General features: G+C 38.4%; 1 long non-coding RNA gene across 1 annotated transcript; it reads right to left on the bottom strand.

The window, feature by feature from the left end:
* Positions 1-12: 12 nt before the first annotated feature.
* Positions 13-20,188, bottom strand: LOC146767538 (uncharacterized). Its single transcript, XR_014954722.1, has 3 exons — positions 19,683-20,188; positions 15,954-16,450; positions 13-14,768 (listed from the first exon to the last, which is right to left on the bottom strand). It is a non-coding gene; the product is annotated as an uncharacterized LOC146767538 (long non-coding RNA).
* Between the last annotated feature and the right edge of the window lie 999 nt (positions 20,189-21,187).

Raw genomic sequence — 21,187 nt, 5'->3', positions numbered from 1 at the left:
TTGGGTGAAAGGTGATGTTGACATTCTGCTTTTCCTGAGTTTCCCCAGAGAACATTTAATCTCTGTGACCTTGCAGACATTTAAGGAACCCTTCACAAGATAACGCTTGTATTGTGACAGAGAGCAAGGACTTATTCACAAACAGCATTTTGCCAACAGGGACCACAGAAAACACCTGGATTCAGAGAGGAAATAGTAATTCAAAAGGAACACATTGCTGTTCATCAGTATCACTCAGTGATATACTATTACTTCTGCCCATTGGAAACAACATTCTTGTACTTCTCAAGCAAAAAAGACCAAGACCTATGAATCTGACAGTGGGAAACTGAGGTGGTAAAAGCATCTAAAATTTACTTATTGCTGAGTGAAGACCAGACCCTGCCATCCATCATTACTAGGTTCCTCTTCATAGTTCTTGTCCTTCTGGAAGGAATGTGAGTGTACTCTGTGGATGTGCATCAACAGGGATGGCAAGCACTGAAGCTGCATCTAAAGATCTGTGGCACAAACCTCCAAGGAAAACTGCTTTGCAAAGCAATAGGAAGAGATACAGGGGTTAAAGAGTAGAGATCATTGAGGTCCTTGTGAAGCTGCTTTGGTCGGTCAGGTGTGGGCACAGCAGAAAGCAAAATAAATTAAACTCCTCCAGCTGGAAAATAAATATGAAACAGCAAGTGAATTTGTGCACTTCATGACTGAGTGAGCAAAGCTTAATTCTCTAATTATTACCTCTATTCTACCCACTGAGATAAAGAGCAAGTTAGGAGAGATAATCAGGTTTTAAAACACTGTGCCCTCTTGAATTCAGCCCAAATGTAACAGTTAGCAATCATTCCAGTACTGATGCAGTCTCTTGAAAGATCTATAATAATGCAATATTTGCTATTTTGCAATTTTATATGTCAGTATCAGGTGAAGAGATTCTTCATTCTTACTTATTTTTTAACCCACTTTTCTTTGCTTATTAAAATGGTGCAACTCCAGAACTTTGCATCTATTGCACAAAAGTTTGGTTAAGTATTCTACATTACATTATTCTAAATATTCATATTGTTTTAATTTAATATAAATTCTGCTAATACCACCCAGATGTCGTCTTGCATTCACAGTCTTAGTTACGTCAATGGCAGATCACATTAGGATTGATCACAAAATTCCCTGTTTTCACAAAAGCACTCTGTACTTGTAGCTACTCTGCAACACAAAAGAAGGGGGCGGGGAGGTCCTTTCTGTTTTTTTTTCAATATGAAATGAATGAAAAATATCAATACAATAGCTCTAAATGCTACTTGCAGTCAGATTATGCGTTAATTATCCCATGACCCCTAAGAGTGCCTGATAACTAAGTAACATTCTAATCGTTTGTTTCAGCACTTCAAGATTAAATTTTATTCATTCAATACCTGCACTAGATAAAAGCAAGAAAAAAAAGGAAGATATTTGATTTGGGTTCGTACAATTAAGAAGGATATCAAGGAAGCTGATCTATTCCTCCTCCTTATCTTGTGCCTTTCTTCAATGAAAAAAAGAACAGCTAAGAAATTAAAGTCTGACTGAATAGCATCTGAACTTAACACAAAGAGGAGGATTGTCAGGTTCACACAGGAGGCTGTCAGCCAGCAAACTGAGGTACCACAGCAGCCAGGCAGCAAGTCGGCTGGCACAGCTGAATTTTGGAGAGGTGAAGCAATTCTGAGCATGAACAAACTTGTTGCCACAGCAGACACATTTCCAAAACTGGGGTTGTTTCTGTGTCTTGTGTGCAAGGAAAGGGAACAAGGGAGGAAAGTATCTCAGCTCAATTGGCATAGGTGACTGGAGGAATAATCATTTCCAGGAAATGTCCTTATAAAGTGTCAGGGTCCCCAGCTGCCAATTAATGGTGCGCAGAGCAGGCTCACCAAGATAGGAGGTAGGAGGAATGAAGTCTGAAATGGCTTTAGGAGCATGCCAGAAGTGGATCTGCAGATCAGTGTAGCACAATGCACATCCTGGAATTTGACTTCAACTCTACTCAACTCTAGGCTGATCCTATAGGTTCAGCCCTAGCATGAGAATGGGCAAGGTGTGCTTTTGGAGAGCACTTTCAAGTTTGTTTTCACTTCAAAGAAACCCATTTTTATATGCCTTGAGTTCACTCTATGATATTAATCAAAGTGCATGGACTAAGAACAGCTGGGAAAAATAAGGTTAAAGGATTTATATGTTTCAGGAGATACATTTTTAAATTATTTTAAATATTAATTAATTAATTCAAACAGCCAAATAAACGATCATGAGTGACTTAGTGTAGTGTTTGGTAGGAAATATTTCCTATATGTTGTAGTCAGCCCCTTTTTGTTGATACACACTGGTTTCCAGAGTCAGCAAACTCTGAAGTCTCTACTTGTTCTTTTGCTCAGTTTGTCCTTTCACAGATTTCTCGGGATTTTCCTGACCAGAGACTGAAGCAGGTTTTCCCCAGTTGTTACCCAGGGCCTCCAGCTGTGGTGATACAGACTTTTTTAGAGCAATCCACAACACAGGGAGTCCGGAGTAAAATAGAGCTAAAACCAACACAGTGCTGACCATCAGCTCACCCAGTCATAGTGGGGATTGTGAAGGTTTCTCCTGTTTCCTGAGATTACAACCCACAAGCCTGGAGCTAAATGTTTCTACCCCATTTGCAAAGAGAAAAAAGCAAGGGAGGTTCCACCCCACAGGATCTGATAATCCAATTAAAGTATCCCTGCAATGTCAAAGAGCCAAGTTCAAACCACTCTTCTGGATGATTTCATTTTTGCCTCTTCTATGCTGGGGATTCCTCCTATGGGATCTATTCTTTGTGCACACAGCATTAAACATTTAGCAGGGACTGAGACCTCAGCTTCCTAGATCTGAGCTGAGTACACTTGCCAGGGGGGTATAGACTCAGTTGGACCAATTGTTATTTAACTTAGAATTAACCTGAATCAAAGCTAGCTGAGCAACTCCAACAGGATGGATACCCATGGAGAATGGCTGATAGCCATTTTCCTGGCACATGAGACATCAAAGCCTGCTTAGAAAATAGAAATTTGAGTTGGGACTTCCTCTTTCCCAGAGAGCATTATATCATTTTGGGAGGCAAGGACTGCAAGCCACAGGTCAGAGGTGAATTTGTATCCCTAATGCCTCAGGAAATATTGTTTAAAAGTGTGTGAGAATGGCTATTCTGAGAAAACAGCTGTGAGGCTCCATGGACAGAGGATGTGTTCCAGGTGAGGAGATGGAGTGTCTGTGCCCAAGCGCACTCTCCCCTCCCACATTTCGGGTGTCTCTAGTCCTGCTGTGCAATCCAGACTAGTCTGCAGCTCAGCAAATCAACAGAGAAAACAAATTGGAGAGAAATCAAATTCTTGCCTCAGTAATGATACAATTCCCTGAGGCTTCTGGTGCTGTCAGTCATTTCAAGATTACAGGTGTTCAGGACAAAGCAGGTGGACGAATATGACATCAGTGTAAAACCATCAGTACCTGCTCCCTGCTGTATTGCTGCAGTGACAGATCTGCACTTCTGTCATAAGAGCTGCAGAAACAGACAGGTCATGCTGACAGGACAATATGTATATTTTTTGGGAGAAGATAGCAGTGCCAAAACCACGGTCCTGCTATTTCTTTACATTTGAGTGATTACACACTCAATCTCACATCTTTTTGAATCACAGTTTATAGGTCATCACATCATTTGATGTTAGCAAGCAGTGTGTAAAAATCTAGATTATGAACCAGAACTGTTTATTTGCCATTATCAGCTGACATTGGAGGCAAGTTAAGAACTTTAAATGTATGGATTATAACCAATGCACTCACATGTCAGCTCTGCAGTGGAGACAAAACCATTCTGAAAAAATGCAAATTCTCCAATGACTACTTGTTTAATTTATTATTTTTTAGCTTTAAATTTTTTATGTATTTCCATTTCTCTTCTAATTTTCAGGAGCAAAAGAGATTACAGAAGACTGCCGCTTCAAAAATCAGGAAATCTCAACAGCTGAAAGAAAGAGCTTTGCTGTGTGATGTTTTTGGCCTCACTTTCAGACCCAGAAGTCTGAAACAGGATGGGATGTCTTTGGACTTCTTAGTGCTGCTCATTAAAACTTAATATAAACTTAATCCCATTTTGAGATTCTTCTGTATTAGGGCTGACTGAGCTATTAGGCAGCTATAAAATCTGCCATATAAAATTTCAGGTAATATAAACTACTAGCATATAAAAACTTGCATTTATGTAACCAAGGTTACAGCCAATAATGCTTAAAAAGGAGGAAATAGCAAATTTATAGCAAACTCAGACATTAATTCTCTTCAATTTGCTCATTATATGGATTACAGCCCAGGATTTTTCTGCCTGTTATTTTATTCCATCTTTATTCCCAATGATTGCTATAAATTAAGAGCATTACAGCAAATTACCTGTAATCATAAGAATACCTATTTTTCCCTCAAATAAAATAGCATAATCCCATAAATACAGCTGGGCATGCAGACATGTGCTTGATTTCTCTTTTACAGAAAACTCTTTAATTAAAAAAATCCTAATCCAAGAGAGAATGAAAACCAAAGTGATAAGAGAAATTAAATTCTGAAAGAAAATCAAATGGCATGAGTCTTTTAGCATTAAAATTAAACCATTTTATCTGGAATTTGACTTTGTGCAGGATGTTGCAGTTGCAAGTTAGTGAAAAATGCATTTCAATACACTTAAAGAATCTGTTGAGGTCCAGTCAACACAGAGATACCTGCTCTGTCTGACAAAGTTTCTGAGTAAAAAGCTGTGAGAGGCTGCTAAAACATCCTGTGAAAGCATACCAAAGTGTTTCCTAAGTAAAGAGTTAATTTTTTTCCCAGAGCTCTAGTGTCCCTGGGTGGCATTGGTGTGCTGTTCTCATGGGACCAGGAATACTGGTCTACCATAACTTTCTGATACTTGACATGTCATTAAATTAAAGCAATTAGCTGCAAAAAAGCAATCAAAACACTGGAGTTGTTCTGTGCTGAGAAGACTGGAACACTCCCTTCTCAATTAGCTTTCCACAGCAGAATGGCAAAGAATTTCCAAAGTTAAAGTGTTACACCAGGAAGCATCTTATACCCAATGCTCTCAATCAATCAGCTTTGGTTCATAAACCCAGAAATTAGCAATACAAAAACTCTTGGAGTGAGACAAAAATTAACAACATTTTTGTTTGTATATGACTGGAATTCCTTTGATCAATGTTTGTAAATGACTGGAAATTACATAAAAAGGTGAGCAAGCTGTAATACTTCACAAATAAATTTTACATGCTGAGGCCAAAATTAAAATTAATCATATGTGTTTTCAAACAAGAATACCCATATTTAAAAATGTGCTTTCATATTCTTTCAAAGACAAAGGCTGGTTTTGCTAAGGGGCTGTAGCTGCCTTTCAAACACACATCCATTCTGAAAGATGAAACTACAGACTATGGATAGATGGCAATGTACATGCACAAAATTGTGCAGATTTTGCAGTAGTCATCTCAACTACACTTACTGTGTATTAGGACAAAAATTTGCTTAACGCATTAAAAAAAACTGGAAACAAGACTTAACCTAAACTTCTCAGAGTCTCAAAACTGGGATGAACTAAGCATTTGAAAATGGAGAAGCAGTTTGGACTAGTTTAATTTAAAACAGTCTAAAGTGTTTAATTTAATTCTTATTACTTTTAGTCTTGTGGGCTCTGTGGAAGATGTGAATGTTTAGGGATCTCTAGTATTGTGTTTTGGCCACTACTGATGTGTTTAAAATTCTCTAGGTGGAAATAAAAGGGTAGCCAGTGCCATTGGCACATCACTGGATAAGGCACTTTCCATCTGCAGAATTCAAGAGCATTACAAATGGATAAAAGCCCAGTTTTCCATAGGCAAGGATTTATGGACTTGCAAAACATGTAGGATTCCCTTATTGAAGAATAATAGCATTACAGCTAGTGGAGAATCAGAATGTTCTGTTAGAGCCATTAGGAAAATGATGTCAACTATAAATGCTGAAGGAAAATAACATGAACTAATGAATACAAAACTCTCTATGCAACTATTGAGTTGTGCCTCATAGTGCTATTGCCCCAGTAAATGCCATCCTCAAGAGAAACTCATACTCAGTTGCCCAACTATTTTTCTCCAGCAGTTGATGATGATGAAAGAATTAAAATGTATCAAGTTGCACTCAAAACATTACTCAAATGTCCACCTTAAAGGGCTCCTACTGCACAATAAAAGAACAAAAGAAGCAAAATGAAGTGGTTTTTCACTTCAGCCTTAGCTGCCAGACTGATTCTGGGCTTGTTATACCCACTTTTTCAGGTGAAATGTATTTTTAAAAGCCTTTGAAAGAGGAACATATATACAGGCTTCCTTCCTTCAACTTGGAGACCAGTGGCATTTGTCAGGGCTGGTATTGGGACTGTCACTGTTTAACATATTTGATGGTGACATGGACAATGGGACTGAGTGAACCCCCAGCAAGTTTGCCAATGATAGTTATGAAGACAATGGTTTTTTGGGCTTAAAATAAAAAAAGTGATATTCTAAAAGGGGGTGGGGGGAATCCTTCATTAATGCAGCCAAACCTTACCTTACACATCAAGAAGAAAATAAGTAAGCAGTTAACATTTTACACTTTTGTGGGTGAATCTCCATGTGTAAAGCACCCACAAATAAAATTTTCATATTCATTTTTAACTTCACTTTTTTAGGGGCTGAAACTTACTGAAGCAAAAATAAAGCTATGAACTAAAGTAGAAGGAAGCAGACTGAAGTTGTTAACAGCTAACAGCATGGGTGTTGCCTAAGGCCAGAAATAGCTGATGGATGATAAAACAACAGTCAGCAGACAAATCCTCATTACAATTGTAAATTTTGTGTCCCTAACAATTTACTCTCTTCACTATCATCCCTACACTCACTTTTTGCAGCAGCTGCACTATCACATTCCAGTGCTGGCATGGCTCTCTAATTCTTATCCCTGGCACAGAGCATAAGTTCTGAGATTGCTGCTGTCAAAGTAAAATGATGGGTTTGGATTTGGAGCAGCATTGTGACAGAGGGACCGGAGGTAGTGTCCAGGTGTGTACTGGCCAACCTACAACACACAGACAATCCTGCCCAGTGCAGGATTTTCTGGGGAAAATAAATAGGGGAAGGGAGCACCTGCCCATGAGCAGATGCAGCACACATTTCATATCGCATGAAAAAGAGAGAATGCACAGCCACAGAGTATCTGACTGAACTATACTATCTTGTCCTCAGTTCACAGAAAAAAAAAAAAAAGGCTCTAAAAGAATACAATACTACTTGAACAGAAAACTGATGGAAATATTAGGTGCTCAGAAAAAGTCCCAAATAAGTTTGACTCAAAAAACCATCCTCTTGGCTCTCGATGCATATAAATATGTGGTCACATGCTCTTCTACACCCAGCACATTTTTACATTTACTCACACAATTATAGACTGTATCATAAAGCACACACAAAGGGATAGAAGCAAAGATGTCTGAGCAACCTTTACTTCTCCTTCCCTAAGAATCTGGTGGGTTATTTTCAACTTAAAAAGTGTTTTTTATACGTAGAATTGGTGTTGCTCACATTACAAATACGTGAAACAGAATGCAACATGCAGAGCCAACTCCCAGCCTGCTGCAAACTCACTGGAGCCACTAGACTAACACAAGTTGCAAACGTGGTCTGCATATAAACAAAGAATGTTTTTTTCTTGACTCATGTATATTCTGGCCAGGCACTGAGACAGAAGCAGCTCTACAGGAGAAACTTAACTCCTCTTCCTTTAAAAGTAAAGTGGTGAGCTTGATTAATGAAAATAGTCTTCAGTGCGAAACCTATAACATGTTCAATAGGTCTCTATTGATAAATTACCATATATCTCCAAGCATGCTATAATTAGGTAATAGGGCAGAGTTGTAAATCTAATTCAGTTTTTATTGATGTATCTCAGGTTTGTATCCCATCCTATGGGACCAAACCAATGGGTTGGTTTTATGCCTTTCTAATTTTAGAGAAATACATCCAGTGCACCCAGAAATCTTCTACAAGCTATTGTTGAGTGCATTAAATAGGGAACTCATTACTCTTCTACCATATTTTTGTTACTTCTTCACTTTTTCTGTTTGTTCCTGTCTTCTAAACTTACATGAATAGGAAGGTACTTTCTCACTGCTTAGATGTTGCTGTCTGAACTTCTATTTCTCATTTTATTTGAGCTTGGATTCAGCTCACCTATTAATTCACTCATATGTTGAATCTGTCTGACACGCTGAGAACTGCCTCTGAAAGAATGGACCTTCTCAGCTTATTAAAGTCCTAGACCAGAAGGTATCACCCTTGCTGCTCATCTGGGAGGACTGAGTCTCCTTTTTTGTTTTGGGTTATTAGCCTTTGATTTATAAGATGTGCTACCATTTGCTCATGTGCTCAGCAAGGTAACTCAAAAATTATTAAAATTCACTGGTGGGATCCAGTTATCTCATCCTGCATGTTATTTTGCACAGTTCAGGATGAGAAAAAATAAAATAAATTAAAATTAAATTAAATTAAATTAAATTAAATTAAATTAATCAAAATTCGCACATTTTAATAAAGAGGTTACTGATCCAGATGCCCCTCAATTTACTTCATATGGAAGAAGTTGTAACCTGAATAATTTTAAAGGTGAAATTCAATGCTGAAGCAAACTTTTGTCTAATCCTTGTTTTACATATTTCCCCAACCCATAAACCAAAGTGTATTTCTCATTCAGGTTTCCTCTCCCAGTGGCTCAAATAACAAATATTTTCTTCATTACTATCCATGGTTCTTTTGCCTTTTTCTGTACTTGTCTCTGCCCACAGCCTAATTATCTCCCCAGGTTGCTCTGTGGTTAATTAGGGTCATGCACTTTGGCAGTGTAAAGTGATTTATTCAGTGGACTTGAAAGAAGTCAAGGCAATGTCACGCACATATAGCAGCTGAGAACCAAGAACTCCAACCGCCTCTTTTTCTCAAGCACTGTTCCCATAGAACACCACCAGGATTCTTGTGCCTTTCTAGAGAAACATCAAAAAGGTTGTTTGACTGAATTAGCCTCTCAAATATTACAATACATTAATATTTCCTTACAAAGGCAGATTCCAAAATTTAATTTTTGAATGTCTAAATTCCCTCTGAAAATTGGATGGAAATAGTTTTCATCTCTTGCATGAGTGTAAAGAGGTCATTTTAGAAAAGTTTGTAATACTGAATATTTAACCATTCTATCATACAACAGTGAGCAAGCTAGGGACTACTCAATAAAACTGGATTTCATCAGAAATCTATAGATATTCTGATACTATTAAACTTCAGATATTGATTTATCTATTTCTCTGAGTTGCCTGTTGCTTTTCCATTATTCCTTGCTGCTAGTCCTTGGGAGTCTTGCACATTTTTTCACAATCAGTTAAGTTTAAGGGTCCATTAACAAACAAGTCAGACTTTTCAAAAGCTGGGGCTATTGGTCATCAAATTGTGAGAGCCACCAAAACTGTGTTTCCTTCTGTTGCTATGTCTAAGTGCTTGTGCACAGAAATGTATACTCCTTAAGGTATGAGATGTTGGAAGGTGCCAAAGAAAAGGATTATAGGAATTAATAAGAAGCTGCTGACAACATAACCATTGGCAGAAAAAAATCACCCTGTCACGTATAAGACATAGGGAGCTGGGATTTTACTTGCCAGATAGAAAGACATATTAAAGATAAGAAATTATTTTATATGCCATTTTATGATCCAGATTCTATTATTTCAAGACTTGCACACTGATAAACAATAGCAGTACAAGAGGACTGGGCATTTTGAATATTACTGCAGGGCTTTTGTGATGACTTTCTTAGTTTCCAGGAATATATGTTATACTTTCATTGTGAGGTAAATCTCAAGTCTTTTCCTAATTTATGGAAAGATAAAAACATCACTGGTTAGAACTAGCAGGCTTTTTCAGAGGGCAACACTATAAATCCACAAAACTGCATTCTTTTCAACCGACAATACTAGATCATTTGAAAAAAATGGCTGCTTCCATCTGGTCAGCATCTGTTAGACTCCATGGTTCACAGGGTGCATAAGACTTTTTTGGTTTAGCTTTTGCTAAGTTTGACCCAATTTAATTTCAAAATAGGTAGATTCACAAATTAGACAGATGAGAGCAAAAGAGGACAATCTTCTTTATACTTAACCTCAGAGAAACCTAAACATCTCTGGTATGAAACACAGATTAATTACTTGGCTCTTCTGCATGCTGATCCCAACTCTCTTTATTTCAGTTTTCAAGAATCCTGTCCTTTGACGAAAACCACTACGGAATAGAAGGCATTTTGTAGCCTTTACTTATTATTAGCTGATTTCATTGGCCAATGACTATCAAAAATACTTTAAAATTATTTTAGTCAAGGAGAGCTTTCTCAACTTGTGAGACAAACAAGAACTGACATGGGAAAACTGGCATGCCCAGGATCCCATACTAGGTGAGGAGCATTCCATATGGCCCAGCTCCATCCTCTGTCCCCTCACACAGGATTTCTGTTCATGGTGGGGTACAACCAAGTGGCTGGTTTAGAAGCCACTGTTACTGACCTTATAGCTGTCTTAACAACCACAACTTAATCACAGCACTAAGCAATGCCAATTCTACTTGTTAGCATCATCTGATTTCCATCATTGTTAAACATCCAACTTAAGTTTTGTCACTGTAAAATTTACTCTTTAATAAAATACAGGTAACAGAAATACATGTGAAATATGTCTGCTGTATAAGCAAAGGTGTCACTGGGTTCTCATCATGGCAAAGTATTAAATCCTTTGTTCATATGAAATGCATTTTTGTACAAAATGCCTCATTATCCTGTTTATTGGGTCACTTCCACCTATTTCATGCCATTGTTACTCTGCTTTCCCTGGGGAATTACTAGTGATTTGAAGCAATATCAGATAAAGATGAGGCCATACCATTCCTCAGAATGATTTTAAGTTTCCTTTATTTTTTGAAAGGATGATTTAACATTAGATGAAGCATTTCTTGAAATCTTTTAATAAAATTGAAGTTCTACTGAAATATCATGTTTAGAGATAATTGCATGCCTTAGAAGTCACAGATTATGTGTATCATGTAAGATATTAAACCTGTCAAGATGTTGTTTTTAATATGTCTTTTAGTTAAGACCATGTCTTGACATGAATTATTCCTAGCATAGTTTCTCACACACTGGTTCAGCAAGCAATCACCCACTACATCCATCATTTCTGTTGCTGTCTCACCATATGTCTCAGAGGGGTGTAGGGGGGAAGTTTCCAGTTAATAATTTTTTTTTGCATTTGGTATGCAAATCACTTAAAATTGAATGATGTGGCAATTTCAAGAAGCATTGTCTTAAGAAGTACTGGAGTTTCAGTACGGAGATGTTTGATAGGTTAGTGGTTGGTTTGGTTTTTTTTTTGCTTGCATCTTAACAAAATTTTACAGCTAGAAAAAATTCTCATTATAACCTCCAGCCTATTTCCTCCTCAGAGATATGCTTGCAAAAAATTGGCTTTATATTATCTTAGCGAAAGGTTTCTGCTCGTAATATTTCAAACCTTCATCTGTCCTTGGCTGCCATGACATTCATCCATCTGACAAAACAGGGGGGGAAAAAATGCCAGCCTCTGAGTGAGTGCTCCTTTAAGTGGATTTGTTAGCCAGGCATGAAGGATGCTGTGCTCACTGACACTGGGTCCTGCGGGCACGGGGCAGAGCAGGGCAGGGAGGCTCGGGCTGCCACCCATCCACAGGGCTTCTGCCCCAACCAGCAATCTGCTTCCATCAGCTGGGAATTAAAACTCACAACGGTGGCACTGGGTACGTTGCTCTTAGCTCTCTGAAGATGTATATAATGAGATAAACAATGGTGTGCTAAGTTTCAGATCCATTTCCTAACCTCACAAAAAAGCTCTGCTTACTGCTGCTCAATATTGGGAATTGTCCAGCTGTAAATGCACGTCAGTAAAGCTCAGAAGACTCAAATCTAGGAAATGAAGCAGAGCTTGAATAAAATCTTCACACAAAATCAGCGAGGCACTGAGACCTGAATTTCTCAGCTGTATAAGCAGTCAGGCTTCAGCTGGACACAGAACAAGACAGAGATGGGGAGAAGGAACACTATTAATTTCTGAGTTTTTTCTGGAAGGGTTGTGCTGTGACTTGTGCATAGACTACCAGGGAATCTCTCAGGCTGCCTGCACTTTCTTTCTCTATAGAAAATAGCAGGGATGCACAGAATCTATTGCCACCAACAACTGGTTTTGAGTTCATACTTTGCAATTAAGACATATTTTAAAAGAAGTTCTTTGTTTTGTGGGATCAGAAATCAACTTGGAGCTTACTTTATGAGACACATACAGCAGCTTATTGAGCATGTTTTCATCTTCGCATTCAGCAGGAAAAGCTTCACCCTTCTGACAAGGGTTCCTCCTATGCAAAGCACTTATGTACAATCCAATTAAATAAAAAGTGAAAAGAAAGATCATAGGATCAGAATTTTTTTATACACTTTCCAGTGATTTTTTTTATATAAGGTCATGCAGAAAGAGCCTGGTGGAGGGGTGGTATGTAGATTTCTTTCTGCCAGGTTGCTGTACAAACTACTAGATGATAGTTATATATCTCTCTTGGTGCCTGATTGGTCTTTTTCACTTGTGAAGGTTTTTCTGCATGGAAAGTGGAACAGCTTCAGTTGGAGAAGCAACAGATACTTTATGCCCCCTCATACCCAACTCCAGCTCCTGTACCAGCATCACAGCTTTCGGGCCTTCCATATGGAGGATAGATGAGAAATTTGGGATTGAACCTTTCTGGGCAGGAAGCTGAGATAGAGTCTCTAATAGTCTTCACTCTAACTTTAAATGTAAATTAATTCATTAGTTAATTAATTTTTAAAAACCAACCAAACAAACAAACAAATATAATATCAGGCTCTTGTGGAGTTTAGATTCCGCCATATATAAGTGAAAGCCAAGAAAACTATTTCAAAATTACTGTTCCCAGTATACACACTTTAATTTTGCTGATTTTTGGCACCTAATTTTTTTTTTACAGGAGATCCTTACACTGTGTCCTGGAAAGCAGTGCCATACATTCCTCAACAGAAGAGCTACAAATGCTACATTCCCCACTATTCACAGAGAAGTGGATTTTTCTCAAGCTGCCAGGATACTATCAGTGACCAAATTTCTCAACTGAGAATATTTCTTTTATTCAAAAACATGAAGTCTTGTGATTGAGTGCCTGTGAGAGCCATTTTGTCCAGCACGAAGTAGTTCTTTGGAGCTAAGCTGTGCCACTGCATCCAGCAATTATTAAGGTATTTCCCTTGCACACTGATATTTTGAAGCTAGGCCTGAGTGCTCCTGAGTCACAGTATGGAGCTCCAAACCTCTGCATCTTCACTAAAGCATTACCTTCTCTTTCACAGAAAAAATATTTGGTTCTTGAACAGCCACTCTCCACAGGCACCTGCTTGGGCCCTTCCTCCCACTGTGGTCACTGAGTCACTTATAGTCCTGGTAGGGAATTTTCACCCAAAAACTGTTGACCCAAACCCCTGTGGGCCATGCTGGTGTTTAGGTCTCTAAGTGTTTGCCTTTCAGATATAAGACAGGTAAGTACAGAGCAGCCTGAGGCAGTGGTGTTTTCTCCCATGGCAGCCCATGGCAGATGCAGGAGAAGGCTGTACCACAGAGCCAGAGAACCACAGATTTGTTTAGGCTGGAAAAGGCCTTTAAGACCACCAGGTCCAACCACTAACCTATTACTGCCATGTTCACCACTAAACCACAGTATTATAGAATCACAGAATTGCTGGGCCTCTGAGTTCACCAAGTCCAACAATTAACCCACCACTGCCAAGTCCATCACTTACCCATGTCCCCAAACACCACAAACAGACATTTTTAGAACACCTTTAGAGATGGTGATTCCATTACTGCCCCTGGCAGCCTGTTTCAGTGCTTGACCACCCTTTAAGTGAAGAAATGTCAGAACCTGACACAGCTCAAGGCAATTTCCTCTTGTCCTATTGCTTGTTATATGGGAGAACCCCCACCTGTCTGTAATATTATTTCAGGTATTGGTGGAGAGCAATAAGGTCCCTCCTGAGTTTCCATTTCTCCAGGCTAAACTCCCCAACTTTGTCTTAGATTAGTTGGAAAATTCTTTCTTCCATTAAAAAAAATATGTTTCTTTTTATTTTACTGTTAGAATAGGGCCTGCAGATGTGACCCAAACCTTGATTCACCTCTTTCAAAAGGAACAAAGAACCAGATGTGCGTGGAAAGGTAGAATAGTCTTTGGCCAGGAATCCAGCTGAGGAAGACCTACAGAGGGCTCCATTTCACACTGCTCCCAAGGGGAAAGGACATTTCTTATTTAGCTGAAAAATAATGACCACTCTCTGAAAACCATATATTTTATTTTCTCTGGGTAACTCACAGACATCTTACAATGGCAATAAAGTTTTAATTTAAAGCATCAATGATGCAATCTTTCAAGGGGTAATGGTTGGTTTAGTCTCTGGCAGCTCTTTGGTCCAAATATCTTGGTCTTCACTTTTCATGGGCCATTAATGAAGAGATGAACTGCAGAAGAGAAACTTGATCCATTAAATCCATGCCATTAGTTCTTTTGTCCTCCTTGCCAATTGTATCCAGATCCAGGTAGTGACTGGAATTTTCCACAAACATAGATTACTTGCTCCATTTTCTCTACCCTTTGGATAGTTTTTATTTTGGTCTAAGCATAACTTTTGCCTACAACATCTCTCGCATAGAAAGAAAATTTGCTATGAATACTGATATTTTATTGAATCATTTTATTCCTCAAAAAACCTATGTCTTTGCATAACTCTTGATCTGGAATGTATTGTTTTGCTGCCTAAAGAGACATTAATCATAAATTCAAGGAAGACAAGGGAACAGAAATAACAAAGATAAAACTGAAACAATAAATGAATAAAACATTGGAAAGATGTAAATAAATTCACCAAATATGCAAGTTAAATCCTAATAATATGAATGATTTTATAGAAATAATGGCTTTCATGCTAAAGCAAAATGTTTCTGATCATGACAGTTGTAGTCTGTTTGATAGCCCAAGATATTCCACTGCCACATCTGAAACAATGAAGAAATTTTACTTTCAAAGTAAAAAAGTATCAGATACCTAAATAAAACAAAGAAAAATAATTTTAAACCACAATTTTTGAGTATTTTTTCTTAAATAAAATAACTAAACCAGATTTTCTTTCATTCTAAAAAATGCTATGAACACATTTAGCATAAACAGATACAATTTTTCTATCTCTTTGCTTGACAAGTTCTTTTCTTTGAAATATGAATGCAGAAAGTTCTTAACCATTTAAGTATCTGAGATCCTAAAAGGCAACAACGTTTTCTTGGTGCCAATTATTCTATGACAGATATTGTGCCATGTATAATATTGTGTGTGTTTCTTATGCTTACTTATCAACTTAGAATTTTGAAGTTAATTAAAAATATTAAGGAAAGATAAATGTTTTCATCCAAATACAATAGGAGACACTAAAAGAGACACACATGATCAAATCAAAGATTCAAAAACGTCTACTATAAGGCAGGGAAGGATTAACAGCACTCATTTTCTCTTCTGGTGCCTCTTCTGTATTTACACATGGGTGAGAGTTTTGGCATCAGGTCCTTAAGTCTGTCAGGTCTGTCACTTAAATCTAAGGGATCTAGCACTGTTACCCAGCATGGAGGAGTTCAGAAAATGCCCACCAGAAAAACTACGCTTCCAAAGTTAAGAAAAAGAAAGAGAAGGGAATCACAAGAGCAGTGAAAATGCCATACAAAGGATTTACCTACTCATTACCTGTGTCACTTGTAGAGGATTTGGATGGATTTTAGATACAGGCAGTCAACTCTTCTGAATATGTATACAATAAGGACTGCACAAACAGGCACAATCTCCATTCAGATAATTCACTTATTTTCTCCATTGTATGGCAGCACCAGAGGCACAGGATGTCTCAGTTTGCTGCACAGCCTGCCTGCTTCCATGCTTCATCCACCACTCTTCCTCTGCAGGAAACTGAGCCCACAGTCTTCTTCAGCATATGGATGAGCTTCTTAGGGGCTGTTAACATATCCTCAGTTAAGTCAGGATGCCAACCAAAAAAAAAAAAAACTTTTTTTTTGAAACTAAAAGGAAAAAAAATCCAGCTTAAATAAATCTTAAATTATGCATTTGTCCTGTCTCTTAAGTGCTAAATTTCATGTGAAGAGCTTCTAGTCTTCATTGCTTTATGTCTTTTCTTTCTTCTGTACAAAGACATGAGTAACTCACACTCTTTGTAAGGTGGCACTGACCTGTAAAAAACACAAAAAGAATGTGTTAAACAGAAAGGAGAGAAATGCTAAATAAATGCATACTTATTTTGTTTATCTCTCAGAATATACATACACAAATAAACACCCACACAGCTTTCCATTCTGTTTTACTAAAACAAATCTTCAGACCTCCAGCAACAAACAGCCAGTCACTTATTAGTAAGAATCCAAATAGATATTACGGAGTCTGACTACTTGTGCTTTTGAGATGTAAATATCAAAATTGCCTTTTGAAGAAGTAAAATGCAAAAGCAGTTAAAGTTCAGAATTCAATTTTTTCCTCTTCTTTTGATAAATGCATTTACATTTTAATTTTCAGTGTTTTCAATTTTCATCAGTGAAAAGCTGTATCCCTGGATGAAAAGCACAATAATAAAATGTTCTCCACTCCATAATTTTCTTGTAATTCACTGAAATGATCTGAGGGCATATAGCTCATGACAATATATATTATAGCATTCAGAGCAGAGAACTCAATTGTTAGGGCTGCAATTTCAAACATATGTATATTAATGAACTGGCTGTGCCTTCATTTTAAATTCCTAAAGACTTTTTTGCTGACATAGAATCATCACGACTGTAATCTTAGAAACATGAAAAGATTGTCAGAACTGTGCATGTTATTTCATTTATTCAATCAATACAAGTGTCAATGCCAATTATGCTGCAGAAATCCATACAATAGCCCTATTTTTTAAATCCATATGGCACCATAGATCATGAGAGGATCAGAACAATGTGAATGCCACATCTTACATAATTTGGCAGAGCAGTGTGCCTTTATATATAAGAACATGCTATAAATCTTGTTCTGCTTTTATTGCAATCAGTTCCCTTTCTACCCTCAAAATGATAAAGCAGATTTTGCTAATTTAAAACACAAATCAAAAGTAAAAAAAAAAAAAAAAAACCAATGAAAACATTATTGATCTTCATCTATAGCTCGGGACAGTTTTTAGTCATGCATCTTAACCACTCTGGCCCCTAGAAACTGCAGAAAAAACTTGTAACTTGCTGAACAGACAACAGCACCTACAGATAACAACTACTCACTGTGGAACCCATTATAAAATGCAAGATTGGTGTGCAGAGATAAAAAACATACAGACTCTATTGTCAAAAAAACCCTGGTACATCAATAATAACATCAGTAGAGAAACCCAAGGATAACGCAAAATACGTCGGAGGTCAGCAGAAGCCTGGAAGATAAAGCTCAGAAGCGAGGCTGGAAAGCAGCACAGAGCAGAGACTGAATTCAGCACAGTGCCAGAGAATAGAGACAGGCTGGAAGCAGTAACTGGGGAGCCTGACATTCCAGCTCTGCATGGACAGCATGCTGCCGCAGGGCAGTGCCCCTCTGCCCATGCCAAGGGAGCCCAGGGAGCCATCTGAAGGCTTTTTCTTTAGGGAAACTGCACTCTACTGCAGATGCTGAAACAGGTTTTCTTCTGCTTGAAGCAGACACCTTGCCCTGCTCACACTCAATGCTTTTTCCTTCTAAAGCTTTATTTCTCCCTGCCTAGGTTTGTGGAAGCTCCCACTAAGTCTCCTTGCACCTATTATATTTATGTTTTCTGATCAAGTTTAAATTCTCTGGTTTCGGCATTCTCTCCACATGGCTGTCAGGTTGGTAATCCTCCTTCAGTGCAGAAGGAGATGGACCTATAGCACTCCCTCCTTCAGCTCTGGAGCTGCTGAAGGCACTTCCCATAGGCATCCTCCACAGCTCCACGTCATCCCATCTGGGGAGCAGAGCTTCTTGTAGAGTAGGAGGTGAACAAGCCTAGCCTGAGCAAGCCAGTGACTGGGAGCTAGCTGCTTTCTGGAAACACTTCTAAAGATAAGTATCAGTAAGATCTATTTAAGCTAAAAGTTAGAATTGGCATCAATTTCATAGTGGTAAGGGAGGCACAAACCACATCATACTGGAAACAAACACATACACGACAAAAAGCTGGTTTAGGAGTCAAACTACTTTTAAGAGAAGTGTCAATAAACATGAGATTAATATTATGTAACATAATGCATATTGCTCAAATCTGGAGTATCTCCTGACACAGCTGATATCATTTCAAACATGAAAAATATGTAAACAGTAAACTACTTTAAAAATAGGAGGGGGCAAATTCATTTCCACAATAATTATTCATCATTATATTGACATAATTACATGCATTATTCTAAATATATGTGAATTTATTGGCACAGTGATGTTGTCAATAATTTTTTCTTGTGAAAGGGTCTATGAACCAGTTGAAATCTGAGTATTTTAGTGCAATTGCATACATTGCACGTGTTCGCTCACAAGATCATGTCCTTCACATTTTTACAAACTTAGTCAAGACTGTTGTGTTCACTCATCCTAAATTTATTAGACCTTAATCCAAGCTTGATGATGCAGTGAGAAAGCCAAAAGGGACATAGCAGACATAATAAGAGATGTGCCTCATGGCAGGGAGCAGTTTATTCTAATGATTATTTATAAACCCCTTTAGTTCCCCAAGACATGCTTTAGCAGTTGATTGTGGTTTTCTTCAGCATTTTAGAATGTTCTTAATAGTATGGCAGATTTTTCTAGCTGTCAGAATTGTGCTTCTGATTAATTTTGCATCACTTGTGATACTAAGAGGAGATACTTGCCCCCAGTCACAGCCTGTATAGCCAAAGAAAGGGAACTTTTCTGCTGAGCACCTATCCCTAGAACAAGCAAGCAGTAGAGTGGCTTTCTAAGTTAAAACCCCCTTTGATTTCTCCAGATAATTTTTTTCCTAAGTTAAGGCTGCAGGGCTTGGCTTGAGTTTGCAAGTGCCAAGGAGCTGAACTGAGTTTTACTACTCCATTACTCATGTGTCTCTATTTTTCCCCAAACTCTTTATATAGCTGCCACAGCTCCTCTGCACCTTGCAAGAGATGGATGAGCCAAGAAACACCTTTTTAGCTATATCTGTAGCACTTGCCAAGTGCCAAGTCATCTATTTTACCTAGGATATAAGCAGTAGCTCTGTGTGCTAGACTGCAGGCAAACTGTCCTGTAAATAAATCCTGGTCTTTCCAAGTTGACCCTCTGCACACATTTAAACACTCCATCCTTCAGAACTCGAGGCTGCTCTGGGATGCACAACAGCTACTGAAGGAGTCTGCAGCCACAGAGAGCCCTGCAGTAAGCTACTGAGGACATCAGCAGAGATAGCTTCCCAAAAGAGTTTCTTACCAAAGCCAAAGTCACTTCAGCCTGTGACCTGCTGCTCTCTCCTCCTGCCCAGATTTGACTCTGGGATTACAGAATTTGAAGTTTCCCTTAGTGTCCTTCTCAGCCGATATCCACAATGGACATGGGGTTCACAGTAAAGAGAACAAGGGAAATAAACAGTGTGATAAGCCAAGGCTTGCTGTTACCTGTACATTGCATTCCCCACTACAAGTGTTTGGCAGAGGTGTTTGTTTCTTAGGAACCACTAAAGTTATTTGCAAGCTGCTTCTACCACAAAATGACTGATTGTTCCTATTCATAGGCAGGGCTAATGTATCTTTCTGCCAAAGCAACTTTCAAGGGAGACAGAGTTTTAGACAACAACTGCAAAAAATACCTTCTTTACAGAAAGACAAAACTAACTGACTGCAGCCTCCCTAATTCTAGCGCAGAATTGTAGATTTTAGGCAGAAGCCTGAAAAAATCTGTGGGTGAAGAGACACTGCATCCTTTCAGGATTACTTTTTGCTCTTGCAGCACCTACTTCTCCAGTGGGCTGGATCCTGCAGGATGACAGCAGTAGCTGTGGATTCTGTCCATCCAACAGGGTGACATAAACTGTGTCATGCTAACAAGTGATCCCACACAAGTGCTGTAACCACTACACACACAAAGACACTTCAACTTGAAAAATCCTAGAAAAGCAATGAGGCATTTGATAGCATTGTTTCATTGGTGGCCACGCAGTGTTGGGGGATTAAGCCCACTCCCTCTCCTGCAGCTTCTCCTGTATCCCCTCTTTTCATTTCAGCACAGGCAGAGAAGTTCCTCTCTCAGCTGAGGGTGGTCTCCTCAACCCACAGCCTGCACAGAACACCTCAGCACACCCAAGCTGTGAATGCCTGTCCTCCCCATGACTTTCTGCAGCTTGCAGTACCATGCCCTGGCTTATCCTAGGTACAAAGAAAAGAAATTACTTAGAGTGCGCTTTAGTTTTCTTAGTCTATAGCTTCTGGTTTTGGTAGGCTTTTCTGCTTGCAGCTGAGCTGACTTTCACAGCAAATAGCATAGATTAAGTTCTGTGCTCTGAGCAGGGATTTCTCATTTCATACATCATTTATAACTTTCTGCAGTGATTCCAAAAAGTCAGTATTTCTCCATAATACAAAGATGAGAAGGATGGAAAACATAGCTGAAAAAGTAACAAACCTGCAAATTGCATTTATGTAGAATTCTGTTGCCACAAAGTTTCTACAGCAAATTTATGGAAACCTAGCAAATTCAGTATAACTAAATTTGCCGTTCAGGAAAGTTATACATTTATGGATTTCAGCACAGTGCCATATTACACCTTAGCAGAGATGCTAAATATCTCTCAGACAAAATGGAAATTAAATCTGCTGTTCTATTTTGTCAGATCAGGTCTTTGCCTATGTTACCTTGGGCATCGATTTCACTGCTCCCTCCTTAAAGAAGTGAAAAATCACACAAACAAAACCCACTTTTGCAAAGGTTGCAAACACTAA

This window comes from Lonchura striata, chromosome 4 (assembly GCF_050655825.1).
Source record: "Lonchura striata isolate lonStrDom1 chromosome 4, ASM5065582v1, whole genome shotgun sequence".
Taxonomy (NCBI): Eukaryota; Metazoa; Chordata; class Aves; order Passeriformes; family Estrildidae; genus Lonchura; species Lonchura striata.
The sequence above is the reverse complement of the archived record's forward strand: the minus strand, read 5'-3'. Positions and strand labels throughout refer to the sequence as shown.